Consider the following 22,500-nt stretch of genomic DNA (forward strand, 5'->3'; position numbering starts at 1 on the left):
GACAATTCGGAAATATTAAAGCCACCTCCACCTCACATTACCTGACCAGCTTCCTTGAATTCATCCACAGCCACCTGGACAAGCGAAACACCTCTCTAGCTGTTGCTTTTGTGGACTTCAAAAAAGCCTTTGATCTTGTTGATCACACTGTTGTCATCAGCAAGGCAGTAAGTCTGGGTCTCCCTCCTAATCTGATAGCGTGGCTAGCCGACTTCCTCACAGGGAGATGTCAGGCCGTTCGCTATCAGGGCTCTGTCTCTAATTTCCAACAGCTGACATGTGGAGTCCCCCAGGGGACCAAGATGGGTCCTCTATGCTTCCTCCTCCTCATCAACGACGCCCTCACCGACACCCCCCATCGCTGGAAGTATGTGGACGACTGCACCGTGGGCGTCCCAGTTTCCACCAAGAACCCGGACTACTCGCCACTGCAAGCAATTCTGGAGCGACTGCAGACGTGGACAGAGGAGAGCAGGATGACCATCAACCACAGCAAAACTGTGGTGATGCATTTCTGTACCTTCTCTGTACCAGTGCCCCCTCCCCGGCTCACAGTGGGCCCTCACCCCCTCCAGGTGGTTCAATGTGCCAAGCTTCTCGGAGTCACGGTGGACGACCAGCTGACCTGGAAGCAGCATGTCGCCAGCACCGTGAGATCAGCTACCTACAGGCTGTACACGCTGCGCAGACTCAGGTCGCTGGGGACGCCGACAGATGAGTTAAGGGGGGTGCACCTTACCTTCATCCTCCCCAAACTCATGTACGCCTCCCCAGCGTGGTCCTCTTCCCTCACACACACTCAACAGCTACAGCTAGAGAGTGTGCAGAAAAGGGCGTGCAGGGTCATCCTTGGCCCTGCATACACCACCTATGAAGAAGCCCTGACCACCCTGAGTCTGTCCAGAATATCCACCAGGCACCGATAGGCTCTGGAGAAGTTTGGGAGGGGACTAATGCATCATCCGCGTCTCAGAAACATGCTGCCGCCCGACGCGCCTCGCCCTGTCCGTGCCACCAGACACCACAACAAAATAACGCCCCTGAAGGCGCCGCGCACGGACCGGTACAGACTCAGTGCGATTCCCACCATGGTGCGAGCCATCAATCAATAGTATTTCCCTCCTAGATTAGACTTACCTTTAGGATTAATGTTAAGTTTTTCCCCATCCCCTATGTACATTTTCAGTTTGTCAACTGCCTAAATAATAAACCGTTTATTATTATTATTTATTACACACACACACACACACACACACACACACACACACACAGTCACTACCGACAATCACAGAAATCCAAAAACCATATACATCATTAAAAAGATTAGGAGGCAGTAACCCATGTATGTATGTATGTAACAGTTAACACATAATAACACACACAAGATCGAGTTATATTACCCCGATGGGCTCCCACCCACCCTGACTATCCTCCAACTGCCCAACAGAGTGTTATGGACTGAATCCGAGTGGCATTATTTAGTTCCTCCTAGGCGACAAGCCTTGTCAGGAAACTGGGGAAGGAGTAAGTTAACTATGCGACTAATTACACAGATCCTCTGGGGCTGAACTGCCTCAGCCTGCAGTAGCATTTAAAACAAACAGGGAACACTAACGAAAGACACAAGAAACAGTTACAAAACGGAATAATGCCCACAAACACAAGAGGTTCAGCCACAGCTCACTGTGCACAAAATTCGCCGTGTACACTTGTACAGCCGAGGAGTCACTTCCCTGGGTGTAGTGCGACATACAGACGGGCGCCCACACCCGCTCCTCGCGCTCTCTACTTGAACAAAACACTGTACTTCTAAAAACTGCTATGAGCAAAGAAAGGGCGCCAGGTGAACACTGATTATTTCTTTATCAAGGGCAACTTTTCTGTTGTTAATAATGTGTGACTAAAACTAACTCATTAAAGAGAAATAACGAAAATTAATCGTGGAAGGAGAGTGTCTCGGTGCGGAAATTCTTATTCTCAATTACTGGCAGCGGGCGCCCTCTAAGTATCGTACATCTGGTTTCTATACATACCTCTCTCTCTCTCTCTCTCTCTCTCTCTCTCTCTCTCTCTCTCTCTCTCTCTCTCTCTCTCTCTCTCTCTCTCTCTCTTCCCGCCCTTCTCCCCTCTTCTCTTCTCTCCCCTCTTACTTTCTTCGTTGTGCCATCTCGCTGAACATTACAATAAATATATAAATATATATATATATATATATATATATATATATATATATATATATATATATATATATATATATATATATATATATATATATATATATATATATATATATATATATATATATATATATATATATATATATATATATATATATATATATATATATATATATATATATATATATATATATATATATATATATATATATATATATATATATATATATATATATATAAGAAATTATTTGACTACTTAACTTCCAAAGTGGAGCACATTCTGACCCTCTTCCCTTATGCAGAGATCTCCATTCTTGGAGACTTCAATGTTCACCACCAGCTTTGGCTTTCCTCTCCCTTCACTGACCATCCTGGTGAACTAGCCTACAACTTTGCTATCCTCCATGACCTACAGCAATTGGTGCAACACACTACTCGTATTCCTGACCGTCTTGGAGATACGCCCAACATTCTTGACCTTTTCCTGACCTCTAATCCTTCTGCTTATTATGTCACCCTTTCTTCTCCGTTGGGCTCCTCCGATCACAATCTCATATCTTTATCTTGTCCTATCACTCCGATCCCTCCTCAGGATCCCCCTAAGCGAAGGTGCCTCTGGCGTTTTGCCTCTACTAATTGGGAGGACCTGAGGAGGTATTTTGCTGATTTTCCTTGGAATGACTACTGCTTCCGTGTCAGAGACCCGTCTTTGTGTGCTGAGCACATAACAGAGGTGATAGTGTCTGGCAGGGAGGCGTACATTCCTCACTCTTTTTCTCGTCCTAAACCTTCTAAACCTTGGTTTAACACAGCTTGTTCTCGTGCTATACATGATAGAGAGGTGGCCCACAAAAGGTACTTAAGCCTTCCATCACCAGAATCTCATGCACTTTATATTTCTGCCCGGAACCATGCCAAGTCTGTTCTCCAACTAGCCAAAAACTCCTTCATTAACAGAGAATGTCAAAACCTTTCAAGATCTAACTCCCCTCGTGATTTCTGGCATCTAGCCAAAAATATCTCCAATAACTTTGCTTCTTCTTCTTTCCCTCCTCTACTTCAACCAGATAGCACTACTGCCATCACATCTATTTCTAAAGCTGAACTCTTTGCTCAAACCTTTGCTAAAAACTCTACCTTGGGCGATTCTGGGCTTGTTCCTCCCTCTCCTCCACCCTCTGACTACTTCATGCCACGTATTAAAATTCTTCGCAATGATGTTTTCCATGCCCTCGCTGGCCTAAACCCTCGGAAGGCTTATGGACCTGATGGGGTCCCTCCTATTGTTCTCCGAAACTGTGCCTCCGTGCTTGCACCTTGCCTAGTCAAACTCTTTCAGCTCTGTCTGTCAACATCTACCTTTCCTTCTTGCTGGAATTTTGCCTACATTTAACTTGTTCCTAAAAAGGGTGACCGCTCTAATCCCTCAAACTACCGTCCTATTGCTTTAATTTCCTGCTTATCTAAAGTTTTTGAATCTATCCTCAACAGGAAGATTCTTAAACATCTATCACTTCACAACCTTCTATCTGATTGCCAGTATGGGTTCCGTCAAGGCCGCTCTACTGGTGATCTTCTGGCTTTCCTTACTGAGTCTTGGTCATCCTCTTTTAGAGACTTTGGTGAAACTTTTCCTGTTGTCTTGGACATATCAAAAGCCTTTGATAGAGTCTGGCACAAAGCTTTGATTTCCAAACTACCCTCCTAACTACCCTACCCTAAACTACCCTACGACAGTTAATCCTTCCTCGGTGACTCTATTGTTGCTATGGTAGACGATCACAAAACGCCAGACTTGTAACTTTTCAAAAATTTCTGTTCATTGCCTGAAAAATTATATTTCTCAGTCTATCACACAACCTTCTAGACAACTATCCTCTCTTGTTCAATAGAACTCACCTATTCACCTCTTCTACAATGAACACCCTCGGTCTATCTTTTATTTGTAAACTAAACTGAATACTGCACATCTGATAATAGATATAACAGTTTATGTGAAGTTAGGCGTTCTTAGTCGTCTCCGCCAGTTTTTCTCATCCCTCAAGCTGCTATCTTTAGTACAGGAGCTTTATCCGTCCATGTATGGAGTATGTTTCACATGTATTGGGGATTCCAATCATACCGTTCTTTTAGACAGGGTGAAATCAAAACCTCTCTCATATCAACTCCTCTCCTCTACGTAACTGACTGCCTTCAACTTCTTCCTCATCGCCACAATATATCATATATTGCTATCTTCTTCCACTATTTTTATACCAATTGCCCTTCTAATCCTGCTAGCTGCATGTCTCTCCTCCTCCTGCGGCCTCGCTGCACAATACTTTCTTCTTTCTCTCATCCCTATTCTGTCCATGGAGTTAACTAGCCTTATCATAACTAGCATTATATATATATATATATATATATATATATATATATATATATATATATATATATATATATATATATATATATATATATATATATATATATATATATATATATATATATATATATATATATATATATATATATATATATATATATATATATTGTGTTTGTTGTATATATTTATTTATCTATTTATTTATTTATTTATTTATTTATTTACATATTTATGAAATGGAATACTATATGACTGCACGAATATTAAGAAATAAAATAATAAATAAACATATATATATATACGAGTATATATATATATATATATATATATATATATATATATATATATATATATATATATATATATATATATATATATATATATATATATATATATATATATATATAAGAATGATGAATGAGCATGAAGGCTTTGTGTTGACCTACTGGTTTCCCCACCTGGTTTGCCGATATATGCATAGGCAATTGAAACCAAAGAAGTTAAAACATTCCCCGATTTATTATTTTGTATACATTTTTTTTTTCATTCCTATTTGTGTTTGTTGTATACAGTATTATACACCATGATACAATGTCCATATCAGATCTTTACTCATGGTGTGTTCATATGACATTAATATTCAGAGGAACTTGTTCCTGCAAATATTTCAAAGCATAGCACAAGAGAGGCAAAGAGAAATCCTCCTGGGGGCAACAAAAATAATCCCTGAAAACAAAAACAAAAAAAATAAATTAATAAGGCATTTTCTAAGATGATTTCAAATCATATACAAACAGTGAAATTGTACTCTTAGTGTACATTTTGAAAATTAATAATGTGTATTTACCACTTAAACACAGTGATAAGCATAAAGTCTTCCTCACCCAAAAGTTTTTCAGTGAAAGGCGTGAGGTGACGGTGATGGTGTTCGGTGCTGACAAGCACGTGGTTGAATTGGGGATGGCATCAGCAATCCAACGTTCGTACAGTCCTCCTTCAGTTACAGACCGTATCCTGGAAAGATCAAATTTTAAGAATGAAAGCGTGAAATATTGAAATATAATTGAATAAGTAAATAATTAATAGATGGACAATTATATTTTGACTTTTGACAATGAGTTTAATAAATATATTATTCATAACCAACTCTTAAAATGTCAATGTAAACACTGATTATTGTAACACTTAAGCATTCGTTACGAAATATTCAAACAAACTTCTGGAAGTTAACATTACTATAACCATAATACAGGAAATATAATAGTTAAAAATATAAGAACATAAGAAAATAAGGGAAGCTGAAAGAAGCCATCAGTGGCAGTCCTTGTATGAAACATACATATCTATTTCCACCTATCATCCCCCATCCGTACATTTGTCAAATTTTATTTTAAAGCTCCCTAATGACTCAGCACTATCAACTTAATTAGTTAGTTAATTCCATTCATCCACCATTCTGTTTGAGAACCTGTTCCTTCCTATTTCTTTATTGAACCTAAATTTTTCAAGTTTGAACCCGTTATTTCTTGTTTTATTCTGATTACTGATCCTAAGAATTCTGTTTACGTCCCCATCCACTTAATACTTCTATAAAGTCTCCTCTTAACCTACTCCTCTCTAAGAAATGTAAATTAATAGCTTCAGTCTCGTTTCGTAAGAACCACCCTTCAATATAATAAGAATTTTGTTTACGTCCCTTTTGCTATCACGCCAATAATACTTAAAGACTTCTATAAGGTCCCCTCTTAACCTACGTTTCTTTAAGGAATGTAAACTTAATAGCTTCAGTCTTGTTTCGTAAGAATTACCTCTCATTTCCTGTATCCTTTTAGTCATTTTCCTTAATAATGATTTTAATAGACCTATATCCTTCCTGTAAAGTGGGTACCAGAACTGCACGGCATAGTCTACATGAGGTCTGACTTGGGCCAAATGCAACTTAAATATTACATCGGGACTTCTACTTTTAAAACTCCTAAAATTAAATTCTAATAACTTATTTGCCTTATTTCTGTTCTCTAGGCATTGTTTTCTTAGACGGAGATCAGAACTAACTACAATTCGTAAATATTTTTCGTTCCCTGAGCTTACCAAAGCTTCGTTACTTATTGTGTACCTATTAAGTGGGTTTCTTCTACATGCGCTAAGTACTTTGTATTTGTTGATATTAAGCTGCATTTGTCATCTGTTTGTCCATTTGTTCATTTTATTCAAGTCTGCCTGCAAGGCGATGGCATCCGAATTTGATATAACTTACCTATCTTCGTGTCATCTACACCACAGCTAACCCCACTATCTAAATCATTAATATATATACATATACTCGTATATATATATATATATATATATATATATATATATATATATATATATATATATATATATATATATATATATATATATATATATATATATATATATACTCATGAGAATGGATAGATGGGAAGGTGTTAGGCTGGATAAGGTCGTGGATAGGCGACAGGCAACAGAGTGTTGTAATAAACGAATATAAATCAGAGTGGGGGCCACGTAATTAGTAGGTACCACAGGGGATCAGTTTTAGGCCCATTGTTGATATATATATATATATATATATATATATATATATATATATATATATATATATATATATATATATATATATATATATATATATATATATATATATATATATATATATATATATATATATATATATATATATATATATATATATATATATATATATATATATATATATATATATATATATATATATATATATATATATATATATATTATATATCAACAATGGTCCTAAAACTGATCCCCTGTGGTACCTACTAATTACCTGGCTCCCACTCTGATTTATATTCGTTTATTACAACACTCTGTTGCATGTCGCCTATCCACGACCTTATCCAGCCTAACACCTTCCCATCTATCCTTTCTCAAGATTCTCTGATAAGGTACATTGTCGAAAGCCGTACTAAAATCTTCATTATCTGCTGCCTCATAAACTCTACTGTAAAAACTTAACAAGTTCGTAAGACAAGACTTCCCTTTCGTGAAACCATGTAGTGACTGATTGATCAAGTTATGCTTGTCTAAATGTTTCCAAATGTTCCAAGCTATTACAGACTCAATTATTTTTCCTACAGATGAAGCTAAGCTGACAGGACAATAATTAGATGTTAACATTTTATTTCCTTTCTTAAAGATGGTTACTATATTCACCTGCCTCCTCATTATCGGTACCTCTCGTGAGTCTAAGAATTTCCTGAAGACACTGACTAGCGGTTTTCTATTAAACTCTGCATTCCTTAAGTTTGTATATATTTCGTCAGGTCTATATGACCTGAATTGTTTCGCCCTATTTATCTCCTTTTCCACTATCTCCTTAGTTATCTGACGGCTTCTCATTCCTTCTGTTATATAAAACAATACAAAAATATAAACAAATATAAATAAATAAATATATGTACAGCATATCCTGCATGTTTCCCTGGTCGAAAAATACACGTTTATAATTTTACTCCTCTTTTGCCCAGAACTAACTTTCCATCGGATTCCTTTAATAGACCTATTATATCTCTGTTTTTCGTCCTGTATACCTGATAGAATCCCTTAGGCCCAGTTTTCGCCAAGCTAGCTTAGCTAGCTTTAACTCGTAATTGTTTTTAGCTTTCTTCGTTAACTTCTTGACTATTATATCCAATTAGTTATCTTGAGTCGTTAAATCCTCTTCCCCTGCCTTTAGTCTCGTGTATATATATATATATATATATATATATATATATATATATATATATATATATATATATATATATATATATATATATATATATATATATATATATATATATATATATATATATATATATATATATATATATATATATATATATATATATATATATATATATATATATATATATATATATATATATATATATATATATATATATATATATATATATATATATATATATATATATATATATATATATATATATATATATATATATATATATATATATATATATATATATATATATATATATATATATATATATATATATACTCGTATATATATATATATATATATATGTATATATATATCCTCCAACCTCCACCTGTGTGATTGCTTCCTTCCTGTTAGTCACAATTAAATCTACGATATTATTCACCCATATGGGTTATGAGATTACCTGCTTAAGAAAAAAAGAAAAATTCTGAATTACATTAGGAAATTTCTTTCCTTCAGTGTTACTCGCCATAAGGCTCTAGTCAACATTCTTAAAATAAAAATCTCACAAAATCTCACAAATATCTGACTGTATCTGCCTACTTTGTATCTCTTACCATAGTGATCTGAGATTGTGATCCTTCTTTAATATCAACTCATATTTTGTTTTTTTTTTATGTTACTCTTAATACAGCATTATAATGTGTTCCTAACAAAGCACGACGCCAAAACATCGCTTCAAAAGATTCTGAAACTGGATTTAAAAAATTAATAAAATCCAGTTTCTTAATTTACTGATGCTATGTTCTCGCGATGCCTTAATTAGAAAACTGATTTTTTTTTTTATTTCATCAGGTTTTTTTTTAATCTTCAGCGATATTCTGGAAAGGTCTAACTGAGGCATCGCCAGAACATCGCTTCAGTAAATTAAGAAACTGTATTTAAAAATCTTTTTAAATCCATTTTCAAAATTTGAAGTGATGTTATGGCGATGCCTAGTTGAGCACACCGACGACGGGTAGAAGCTGATGGTTCTCCAAGCACACTGCCGCGTACAGCTTCCACCTCTGCGTCAATGCGCACAGTGCACTTAAGACCTCTTACCGGAAAATCGCCGACTGATCCAGTTCTTTCATACCTGGCGATTAGATTCCGAATCATGTTATCGCTAGGAGATACTCTGACATCAAAATGTTGCCGGCATTTTCTCTAAATACGAATAATTGATCTTTCACTGGAAAAGAAAAAAAAAAAGAAAAATCTGAGTTTTTTCTCGTTGCTGGACATCATAAGTAACCCTTTTAATCTCCAATGAATGCTCTGTAACCTACGAAAATAAGTAAATAAGTAAATAAATAAATAATATATAAAATAAAATAAAATAAAATAAAATAAAATAAAGGAAAACGAACAAGTTATGCCTTCTTCAAATCCTTCAGTCTTTCAGTGGCCACCTAGTAGAATAGTGTATAACCAACTATCTGAATCTATGGATTGAATACCTTACCTGACATATAACCAAGTGTCTGGTAATGCAATGATATCAAAGTTTTCTACTTACGCCATTCCTCTAAGTATTTATTTATTTTTTTTTATTAAGAATACTTCTACAATTGTTGTAACAAACACTTGAGTTATACCTCGCCTTCGCTGAGCTAGTTACATTTTTTCTTTTATATTTAAGTAATTTATCTTTCCGTTCATCCCCATAAGCCCTTCCTCCCTCCTGACTAACGAAAAAAACGCTGGTGTGCAGTTACCTCTCGCTAGAGTATTCCGGACAAAATCCGAACACTCTGATTTGATAAATGCACTCCATCACTGGTATACAAGGTGTTTCTGCCATGTAAGGAATCCCAGTTGTCGATGAATTTCTACTCATTTCCTTTAAAATGATTCGCGAGCCTGCAATTCACTGAAATTAGTCCTAGACAGCCACTCAGCACCTACTCCGTCCTGACCTTACAAAGGTAATTCACGCTTAGAGAGAGAGAGAGAGAGAGAGAGAGAGAGAGAGAGAGAGAGAGAGAGAGAGAGAGAGAGAGAGAGAGAGAGAGAGAGAGAGACTCCAGACACATCGTCCGGCCGTGCAGCATCTTGGCTTGCGACACACCCGTAGCCTTAATAGCCGGTGGTTGGCTATGAAGCACCCTCTGCGCCTCAGCACCCAAGCTGTGAAGCAACAACGCCTTCTTCCGTATTGCCGTGAAGTCGTTGCCGCCGACAGTTACGAGAAACGTCTCAAACTGGTGCTCCCAGTCCGTCCAGGTGCAGGTGGGCTTCCCAGGACACTGCAGAAGTGGCGAAGGCGGGCATTTTTCCGGTGGTCTCCATTGTAGGTGAGAATCCTACTCACTATGCCAAAATACAGTGTCTGGTCTCATGGCCGGGAGGGTAAGGAGAGGCACATTACCTGTACAACCGTCACGAAGCCCAATCCCGTCATCAACTAAGCATTCGAACTGACCGAACATAATTGAACCATACCACAAAGCAACCCAACACTACAGATGGAGTAGGACCATGGCGTATAATATTAGACATTTCCCAGGAGAGACTGTAGTATCACAATAAGGTTAATCGATTAATTGTTTGGGTTCAAAGCCAACCAGTTTGTACAAGAATCCATATCAATGGGTTACATTTGAGTGAAGCATAAATAAAATTAGAACAAACTTGAAAATCCTTTATATTATTTTGTCAGGCTACTGAAAGGCTTTGACTGCATAGTTTTGAGAAGCAGGGCTGAAATTCAATCCTTACGTCACTGCAACTATTCACAATAATGTTAAAATTTAACACAAGGGGTAATTATTTCTTTCCTTTAGCAATGACGATTGAGGAAAAATAAGATAATGAACTTGACCAGGCATGCAAAAGCATGCCCTTTAAGAGCAAGAACTCTTAAATGTTTCATTAAACCTTATAGCATACCACAATTAAAATTTCTAGCAGTTGGAAGGACTATAGCCTGCAGCTCGACTACAAATCATTCATACTCACTGAAAAGTGTTGTGATGCTCTAATGCTAATTAAATGTTATTTATGAGAAAGTAACAGGTGAGTTCAGAGTTGGTCATGATATATCCGCATTGACTAAAGTGATTATGCAGAAAAGGGTCAGAAAGTCTAAAGCAGCTTCTTAAAATTTGATTCGCATTAATGTCATTCTAGAAATGACATTCTCCTACCTAACAGAGTGAAGGAAACTAAGTATAAAATCACCACCATGCATGGAAAATCGGAAGTCACCTCGTGATGCCCTCAAGTTTTTCTCTCAATCGCAGTCTGCCACACGACTTGCCGTTCGGAAAGAAATGGAAACTACACCATAATCTTAGGACGTGGAAAATTATTAGAGCAACAGATTAATGAAGAAACAAAAACATGTAAATTTTTTACAGCCACATAGGGAAACAGGCCTAAGGGCCAAATCCAAAACTCGTACCGCATGAGCGGGCATTGTCCAGCAGGCAAAAAGTATTATCAATTAAAGTAAAAAAAAAAAAAAAAAAAACGCGTGTAACGTCAAATTAAGAGAAACTACGTGCAATTATCGAAATATACTAACATTTTGTTATGTAAGAGGGGAACTGGCCAAGGGCAACAAAAATTAGAAGACAATTATCTTGAAACCTCCTTCTTGAAAGAGTTCGAGTTATAAAAAAAAGGCTATATAGAAGTAGGCTGGTATGAAAACGTATTGCTATTGTGAATGAATGCATCAGATTTATATGATATCATTCATGTGTTTTGTTTGTGACTAGAACATCAAAATAGTTTGGTAGCTTTGTATACATGTATCCCAATTATGGCAAACTTTGTTTCCAGTCGAAAGAAATCTTACCTGCAAGCTATATCTTGCTTGCCAGTTTTCCAGAAAGATGTTTGCCCAGCAGTGCTGTGATATTCGTCTAGACACTGATGTCACTGATGTCATTACTGTGCTTTAAAAGAAAGTGACATAAATTAATAGATGAGGATGGCAGATGGATATAGATCGCTATATTTAATGCAGGGACTGCAGTATGTAGGCCTTATGCCTTCTTGCAGCTTCCCTATATTTCTAATGTTCTTATTGCTAGTAACTTCTACTACTACTGCTACTACTACTACTGTTGCTACTGCTGCATAATAACTACCTAGTAGTAAGACAACAAAATCAATAACAAGGTAACAACAATAAAGCAACAAATAGTAACAACAATTAAGCTACAAACAGTAACAACATCAGTACAACAATTAATAACAGCAACATAAGACTGCAACAGCATCCAGAAAAAAAAAAAAACTCTACATAATAAACACAAATTAGAAAAAAAAAATTAAATAAAAATGCAGCAACAGTAACAACGACAACAACAACACACAACAATAGAACATATCAGCAACAACAGCAACAACAACAACAACAATAAAAACAACTCACATCAACATAATACCATCAACATCAACAATAGCACTGCAAACAGCACAGTACCAACGCAACAAAGAACAGTACAAGAAAGAACACCAACGTGACAAACATCACCAACAAACAAGAAGGCAAATAACAAAATAAACATCACAAACACAACAACACAACTGCAACAACCAACAAACTGCAACAACAAAAGTCAACAAAGATATGGTAGTGTCGTAGGCAGAGGTAGCCAGGAGAAAGTGACAACCCAAACACACTGCACCAGCCCTACCATCTCCCTGCCTTCTCTCAGAGGAATGCACGTCATAGTTATGACACGCTGAGTTTTATATTAAGTTTTATTAAGTCTAGTGTAATCTTTTACTCATTTTCTCCCTTCCTCTTATCCTGGCATTTCAAAACCACTACCGTTAGAAACAGCAACAAAACAATTGAATTGCAACTGGCCCATTTAGTGAACATTAGCAACGAGAAAAAAATAAATAAATAAAATGTTGTTTTCGCCGCCTGTCCAGTTGAGAGGGTGGACGACACCTTTGCCCGTCCGGCCACCCCCCATTTTCCCTTCTTTCCTCCCCCTCCCCTTCCACGTGACCAACCCGGCGAGTCTTTTGGAGAGGCGTGCCTTATGTTCAGTAGAGGCCTGATACTTGCACAGGGAGGACGTGCGAAGAGAGCCTGTTGTATGTGAGAGTGTATTTGGGAAATATGTCGATTAGCGCTTGGGGAAACAAAACAATTCACCTCACACTTCATATTATTGCTATAGTCAACTAGCGTGGTTGATCTGTGGCTGATCTAGGAGTCTTGGAGGGGCGTAGCCAGCACTTGACCCTACTCATAATCCTGTTGTGTCACGCTATTTCCCAGGAGCGAGCTGTCCTCTCCTTTTAGCTGTGTCCTTTTTAGTTTTGTTCCAAAAATGCTACTGGTTTGTAATGTGTCTCGGTTTAAATAACCAGAGAATTTATACATTGCATAAATGCTACTGGTTTGTGATATGTGTCGGTTTGTTTAAATAACCAGAGAATTTATACATTGTATGTGTTTTGTTTTTAATTTTCTTCCTTTCCTCCAGACTCGTCACTGCTGGGGGAACAGAGTCTGTCTTCCGAGAAATCGAAGACTGTTTAAACACGAGTCCGGGTTGTCCAAAAAGCTTATTGAGCAGTGGGTGGACGTTGTTGTGTGCAGTATGCTCATAAGGAATTATGGTCTACCTTAGTCTTGTCGAACTTATGCTTGTCCTTCTTGTGCATGTGTACTTACGAGTCCTTTCTTTGCAAGTGGGAATAGTTTGCGTTGTATTTTTCCCGTGGCTTAAGACAGAGTGGCGACCTAGAGGCTATAGCTGTGTGCTACCGTTGAATTTGCTTGGATATTCACAGTAACTTGCCACTTACTGGGATGCAAGGGTGGAAGCTCATTGATAGCTGACCCGAATCAGGGCAGCTGTAAGAGGGGCTGGATCTGGTCATAACTATATATATATATATATATATATATATATATATATATATATATATATATATATATATATATATATATATATATATATATATATATATATATATATATATATATATATATATATCACAATTACTAGTATTTTAACAACATACTGTTTATTAAGGTGAATAGTTAGCCGACTGTTCTTCTTAGTAATCATAGCAAAGAAATATGGAAGATAAGCGTCCCTGGAAGTGTAGAAGTCACATTGGCCTGCAAGGAGAAATAATTGTAACTTGAAAAGAAGATGAATGGAGAATATAGACATAATGAGAAGGTTAAGCAAGGTTTTGGAATGTGGTGAGAAGATTAACACAAAGTGGGACAGGTAAGGTGAGGTGTAATGGTATAGCCATAGAGCCATTTCAGAATCTGACGTTGGTGAGACGAGATCAAGACACAGGGTGAATGAAATAGTTATTGAGGAAAGTGGCGAAAAGGGAGAGAGGTATTAGACAAACTAATCTTATAGCGTATGAATATTTTGTAAATGTACTGCATAGAAAGACGATATAAAATATTCCAAATACATTAAAATGAATATTAATATGAATGATAAAGTCGATGACATGTAATTTATTTATTTTTTTTATGTAGGAAGGACACTGGCCAAGGGCAACAAAAATCCAATAAAAAAAAAGAAAATATGCCCACTGAAATGCCAGTCCCATAAAAGGGTCAAAGCAGTGGTCAAAAATTGATGAATAAGTGTCTTGAAACCTCCCTCTTGAAGGAATTTAAGTCATAAGAAGGTGGAAATACAGAAGCAGGAAGGGAATTCCAGAGTTTACCAGAGAAAGGGATGAATGACTGAGAATACTGGTTAACTCTTGCGTTAGAGAGGTGAACAGAATAGGGGTGAGAGAAAGAAGAAAGTCTTGTGCAGCGAGGCCGCGGAAGGAGGGGAGGCATGCAGTTAGCAAGATCTGAAGAGCAGTTAGCATGAAAATAGCGGTAGAAGACAGCTAGATATGCAACATTGCAGCGGTGAGAGAGAGGCTGAAGACAGTCAGTTAGAGGAGAGGAGTTGATGAGACGAAAAGCTTTTGATTCCACCCTGTCTAGAAGAGCAGTATGAGTGGAACCGCCCCAGACATGTGAAGCATATTCCATACATGGACGGATAAGGCCCTTGTACAGAGTTAGCAGCTGGGGGGTGAGAAAAACTGGCAGAGACGTCTCAGAACGCCTAACTTCATAGAAGCTGTTTTAGCTAGAGATGAGATGTGAATTTTCCAGTTCAGATTATAAGTAAAGGACAGACCGAGGATGTTCAGTGTAGAAGAGGGGGGCAGTTGAGTGTCATTGAAGAAGAGGATATAGTTGTCTGGAAGGTTGTGTCGAGTTGATAGATGGAGGAATTGAGATTTTGAGGCATTGAACAATACCAAGTTTGCTCTGCCCCAATCAGAAATTTTAGAAAGATCAGAAGTCAAGCGTTCTGTGGCTTCCCTGCGTGATATGTTTACCTCCTGATGGGTTGGACGTCTATGAAAAGACGTGGAAAAGTGCAGGGTGGTATCATCAGTGTAGGAGTGGATAGGACAAGAAGTTTGGTTTAGAATTGCATGTTATAGTTGGTATGTTATAGCATTGCATAAAACATAAAGTAAATATGATTTAAGAAACTGATATACTCGTAATTAAGTGATTAACATAATGAAGGCAAATAAGAACAACTACACGTTTAATATATTTAGCCAGATATACTGATCGAGATTCATTTAGCTCTGGGTAAATAACATAAAACCATGAAAACAAATATGCAAGGCTGCAAGAGACCATCAGGCCTGCTCGGAAACTCCCTGCATATATATATATATATATATATATATATATATATATATATATATATATATATATATATATATATATATATATATATATATATATATATATATATATATTGTCTAATCTTCTTTGAAAAGCTCTCAGTTTCTGAATTTATTCCATTCATTCATAATTCTGTGGGTCGTGTCTGTAGTCCAAATCCAGCAAAGATCGTATCGATTTTTGGGAAGCGCCAATCGCAAGGAAGACGAGCGCGCCTGTTACCTAAGATAGCCGAGGAGAGGGCGAAGAACACAGAAAGTCAGCGGGGCTTTATTCGGCAGACCCCCATAGCTGCTGACGATTATGAAGAACCAGAGCGATGAGTCAAAGCCTATCACATTGCCGAGAGTACTGTCACTAGCCCAACAACCATAAGGATACACCCACTAAGCTTCTTTTCCATCGGAAAAGGCTTGGATCATCCTCAGAAAAGATCCTGACCCCATAGACAGCGGACTGTCCTCCTCTAGTTTTTTGTTCAGTCTTGCGAGATGAGGCTAAACTAGCATACAACTCTATTAAGAAGACAAGGAGTTATAATGAGAAAGAAGTCTGAAGAAGCCGGGTGAAAAAGAAGTAATAAGAAGAAAGAATACAAGATGTCATAACAAAAAAGAAGTTTCTAGAAGACATAAAATAAAAGAAGTAATAAGTACTTTCAAGATCAGAAGATATATAAAGAAGGAGAGGACGAAGTCTTTAAAAAAAAAATCAAGAAAGATGAGCGGAGATGCTGTTCACAACTCTGGTCGTTAGTAGAACTGGCACATCGACCATGTGTACCTGAACATGATACGTGTACGTGTACATGATACTAACATTAATGAAGGTAATGTTGTGCGGTGATTTTGTTCTAATGCTTGGACATTGTCATTAGTAAAGTATTGGACAGTAGAACGGTGCGCGTTGCCTCTCACCACGACTATGGTAAACAACTGAACAGGTAGGAATTTCCAACGTCTATCAGAATATACATGTCGAAAAGGACACACTGTAGATATGCTATAAACATCAAAATAACTCTTATTATACCCAAATTTTCGTTTGAAGTAATTATGCAATAAAAGGCCTTATAACGTACTAACAGTATAATTGAAGCATAATTGTTTATGGGATCTCATGCTTACCCATATCAAGAATACTCTTTTCTTGAAATAAAATGACAAAAAAATATGAATGATAGACTGGAAACTATGTTCTTTATGTGAAAACACTTGAAAATACTTAATTATATCTTAAGCTAAATGTGTTATAAACATAGGTAATTCTAGAAGTGCAGGGAGCCCACCTGAAGCCAAATGCTTTTTGGGTGGTATGGAAATTAGGTAGTGGACATTAATTCTCCATGTAGGCTATCTAGTAATAACTATGTACTAAGATTAGCTAACATCTGCCAAGCAAAGTTGGCATATCCATAGTAATAATCATGACCCAAACAAATAATAATTGAGAAAATATAATATATATATATATATATATATATATATATATATATATATATATATATATATATATATATATATATATATATATATATATATATATATATATATATATATATATATATATATATATATATATATATATATATATATATATATATATATATATATATATATATATATATATATATATATATATATATATACACATATATGACAACAATAACACTATGTAACAAAATTTCACTTTTGTCTTATTCTTGGCGCCAAACCATAATTTTCCAGTTATTTTCATAGAGAGAAAAAAAAATCCCAAAACTTTGCTTTTGTGTTTCAAACAATTAATTTACATTTTTGCCTTATTTCATTACATTATGGGTTACTATTGGTTTTCATGTGAGGTAAAGATCTTTGCAAAATCTCAATTGTTTACCTAATTGCCTTTGAATTGGTGAAAATAAGTTAATACAATGAAAGAAAGAATATAAAGAGTTCTAAATATTTTGTTTTATTTTGTTTTAATAAGATCATTTTTAAACTGACCAAAATTAGCAAGAAATTTCTCATATTTAGAAGAATTTGCTTACATTTCAGAAATCTAAGATCACCCAGAGACTTTTAAAAGTTTCTAGAACATCTTAGAACATTATATTTAATGTAAACAAGGAGAAGGCAGTAGACACCTGCCGAAACGATAATTACTCCCAATGAGGTCTAAAGCACTGTTCAAGGGGGGCTGTGAACTTATCATTAAACACAGCTGTGATCTCACTGAACGTTTCCCTTTGTGTCTCACAACACAAGCGGAGAGTCACAGCCTGCCCTCTAAAGACAAACTCTCTTCCTCCACACAAAACTACAAGCACCTAATAACACACACGCCCTTCAGGCAAAAATTTCAAAATTATTATGGCGACTCCTAAACCAGCCTCAGAGTCCCCATCTGGGGAGGGGACCATAAATGTCGGACTGCCTTTCTGTCGACGACCCTAAGTGTCTTAACACCCCCCTTAACTTTTTCTTCATTAACTTCTGCAACATTCGCGGTCTAAGATCTAATTTTCAATCTGTAGAACACCACCTCTCCTCTTTTAAACCTCATCTTCTTTTCCTCACAGAACCTCAGGTGTCTGAGGCAACTGACAGTAGCCCCTTTACTGTTCCCTCCTACTTTCTCTACCCTCATTTTCGATCCAAAGCTGGATGTTGCGTTTATGTACGCAATGAATTAACCTGATCTCGTGCCCACGCTCTTGAATCCTCCGAGTTTTCCACCATCTGGCTACTACTACAGAGTCACTCTCAAACTAAATTTATCTGTGCTGTATACCTCTCACCTAACTCCTCTGACTATAAAAAATTCTTTGACTACCTAACTTCCAAAGTGAAGCACATTCTGACCCTCTTCCCTTTTGCAGAGATCTCCATTCTTGGAGACTACAATGTTCACCACCAGCTTTGGCTTTCCTCTCCTTTCACTGACCATCCTGGTTAACTAGCCTTCAACTTTGCTATCCTCCACGACTTAGAGCAATTGATGCAACACCCTACTCGTATTTCTGACAGTCTTAGAGATACGCTCAACATTCTTGACCTTTTCCTGACCTCTAATCCTTCTGCTTATGCTGTCACCCTTTCTTTTCCGTTCGGCTCCTCCGATCACAATCTCATATCTGTATCTTGCCCTATCGCTCCAATCCCTCCTCAGGATCCCCGTAAGCGAAGGTGCCTCTGGCGTTTTGCCTCTGCTAGTTGGGGGGACCTGAGGAGGTATTTTGCTGATTTTCCTTGGAATGACTACTGCTTCCATGTCAGAGACCCGTCTTTGTGTGCTGAGTGCATAACAGAGGTGATAGTGTCTGGCATGGAGGTGTACATTCCTCACTTTTTCTCAACCTAAACCTTGCAAACCTTGGTTTAACGCAGCTTTTTCTCGTACTAATCATGATAGAGAGGTGGCCACAAAACACAAAAGGGCAGAAAAGGTACTTAAGCCTTCCATAACCAGAATCTCATGAACTTTATATTTCTGCCCGGAACCATGCCAAGTCTGTTCTCCAACTAGCCAAAAACTCCTTCATTAACAGAAAGTATTAAAACCTTTCAAGATCTAACTCCTCTCGTGACTTCTGTCATCTAGCCAAAAATATCTCTAATAACTTTGCTTCTTCTTCTTTCCCTTTTTTTTTCCCTTTTCAACCTGATGGCACCACTGCTATCACATCTATTTCTAAAGCTAAACTCTTCGCTCAAACCTTTGCTAAAAACTCTATCTTGGACGATTCTGGGCTTGTTCTTCCGTCTCCTCCAAACTCTGACTACTTCATACCACCTATTAGAATTTTTCGCAATGATGTTTTCCATGCCCTCGCTGGCCTAAACCCTCGGAAGGCTTATGGACCTGATGGACCTGATGGACCTCCTATTGCTCTCCGAAACTGTGCCTCCGTGCTTACACCTTGCCTAGTCAAACTCTTTCAGCCCTGTCTGTCAACATCTACCTTTCCTTCTTGCTGGAAGTTTGCCTACATTCAACCTGTTCCTAACAACGGTGACCGTTCTAATCCCTCAAACTACCGTCCTATTGCATTAATTTCCTGCCTATCTAAAGTTTTTAAATCTATCCTCAACAGTAAGATTCTTAAAAAGTTATCACTTCACAACCTTCTATCTGATCGCCAGTACGGATTCCGTCAAGGCCACTTTACTGGTGATCTTCTTTCTGGCTTTCTTTACTGAGTCTTGGTCATCCTCTTTTAGAGATTTTGGTGAAACTTTTGCTGTTGCCTTGGACATATCAAAAGCTTTTGATAGAGTCTGGCACAAAGCTTTGATTTCCAAACTACCCTCCTACGGCTTCTATCCTTCTCTCTGTAACTTCATCTCAAGTTCCCTTTCTGACCGTTCTATTGCTTCTGTGGTAGACAGTCACTGTTCTCCTCAGGTTTCTATCCTGTAACCCACTCTTTTCTTCTTATTCATTAATGATCTTCTAAACCAAAATTTTTGTCCTATCCACTCCTACGCAGATGAAACCACCCTGCACTTTTTCACGTTTTTTCATAGACGTCCCACCCTTCAGGAAGTAAACATTTCGGGCAGGGAAGCCACAGAAACGCTTGACTTCTGATCTTTTTAAAATTTCTGATTGGGGCAGAGCAAACTTGGTATTGTTCAGTGCCTCAAAAACTCAATTCCTCCATCTATCAACTCGACACAACCTTCCAGACAACTATCCCCTCTTCTTCAATGTCATTCAACTGTCCCCCTCATCTACACTGAACATCCTCGGTCTGTCCTTTACTTATAATCTGAACTGGAAAATTCACATTTCATCTCTAGCTAAAACAGCTTCTATGAAGTTAGGTGTTCTGAGACGTCTCCGCCAGTTTTTCTCACCCCCCCATCTGGTAACTCTGTACAAGGGCCTTATCCGTTCATATATGGACTATGTTTCACATGTCAGGGGAGGATGGTTTCACTCATACTGCTCTTCTAGACACTTCTAAACACTTCCAAAATGTTCTAGACCTTTTTAGAATGCAGTAAAAATATATAGAAGCATCAAGAATTTTGTAGAATCTACAAGAATTTTCTAGAATAATGCCGAATATTCTAGAATATTCTAGAACGATTGAAAACATTATGGAATCCATTCTAGAATGACTAAGAATATTCTAGAGTACTACTTGACAATATAAAAATAGGGGCTTGCAGACCACCAATCAGTTCTGCTTTGGCTGTCTGGGATGACACAGCACAAGAGGTGAAATTGCATCAAGATGCTCCAGATGCATTTTCCTACATATGTGGTCATTTCATCAAGACAAGAGCAAATAAGTTCTCTGTGATGGCATCTAGAAAAAAAAAAAAGTTTGACAGGAATAATGTACATTTTCTACTGTGTTGCAATGAAAAGAGTTGTCGGAAAATAACACACAAAATATAGACACATATTTGATAACTGAAAATTATATACTTTTAAAGTATATATTTACAATTTTTAAAACAATATATATATGTATATATATATATATATATATATATATATATATATATATATATATATATATATATATATATATATATATATATATATATATATATATATATATATATATATATATATATATATATATATATATATATATATATATATATATATATATATATATATATATATATATATATATTAAAACATCAGTAGGTATTAATTTTCTAATTTGATACAGTAGAGACCCAAGACTAGAAAGCTTGGGATTCAAATTTGTTACATTGTGTTTAAAGGTCACGGTATCATCGTATGCTCTCTAATCATGTATGTTTATCAGTTCCACTTTTAATGTTGTCATGGAATGATAAGAATGGAAGCACTGATGGTGGCTTTTTTCGTAAATAGCATTTAGAATGTTTCATTTTGGTTTTCTGTAAATCTATTACTTAAACACTGTTTATGAAAAATCCGTTAAACAGTATTTGCTGTATGCATCATGTCAGTAGGGTATGTTTTTTACCAGTGATATAAAAAGTTGTCATCAGAAAAAATGTGTATATATATATATATATATATATATATATATATATATATATATATATATATATATATATATATATATATATATATATATATATATATATATATATATATATATATATACATATATATATTGTTTTAAAAATTGTAAATATATCATTTATGTATGCAAAGAAAAGGAATGGACCCAAAACGTTTCCCTGTTGAACGCCTTGACAGATGTGAAGAGATGCAGACACAAAATTGAGAAATTTGATTAATCGAGCTCTAAAGAATAAATAATCACGAAATCAATCATGAACAATGCCTCTAGTTCCATAACAGCATAACTTTTGCAATAATATAACACGTTGGACTGTATCAAGGTCTTTAGTAAGGCCAATAAAGATCTTAATATAGATCGTTTTATTATTTTTTTTCGTTGAAACTGTTAAACATTTATTCTGAAAAAAAGTTTCCAAAGCATCAAAGGTAATTTGGCATCGGCGAA

The 22,500-nt window shown here is 36.4% G+C and overlaps 1 long non-coding RNA gene across 1 annotated transcript in view; it reads right to left on the reverse strand.

The window, feature by feature from the left end:
- Positions 1-4,972: 4,972 nt before the first annotated feature.
- Positions 4,973-22,500, reverse strand: part of LOC135109606 (uncharacterized) — a 30,842-nt gene continuing 13,314 nt past the window's right edge. The window contains exons 2-3 of the long non-coding RNA XR_010272823.1: positions 14,315-14,414; positions 4,973-5,556 (exon numbers count right to left, since the gene is read on the reverse strand). This is a non-coding gene — a long non-coding RNA (uncharacterized LOC135109606). The remainder of the gene's footprint in view (positions 5,557-14,314; positions 14,415-22,500) is intronic.

The sequence above is a fragment of the Scylla paramamosain genome, chromosome 19 (assembly GCF_035594125.1).
Source record: "Scylla paramamosain isolate STU-SP2022 chromosome 19, ASM3559412v1, whole genome shotgun sequence".
Lineage (NCBI taxonomy): Eukaryota > Metazoa > Arthropoda > Malacostraca > Decapoda > Portunidae > Scylla > Scylla paramamosain.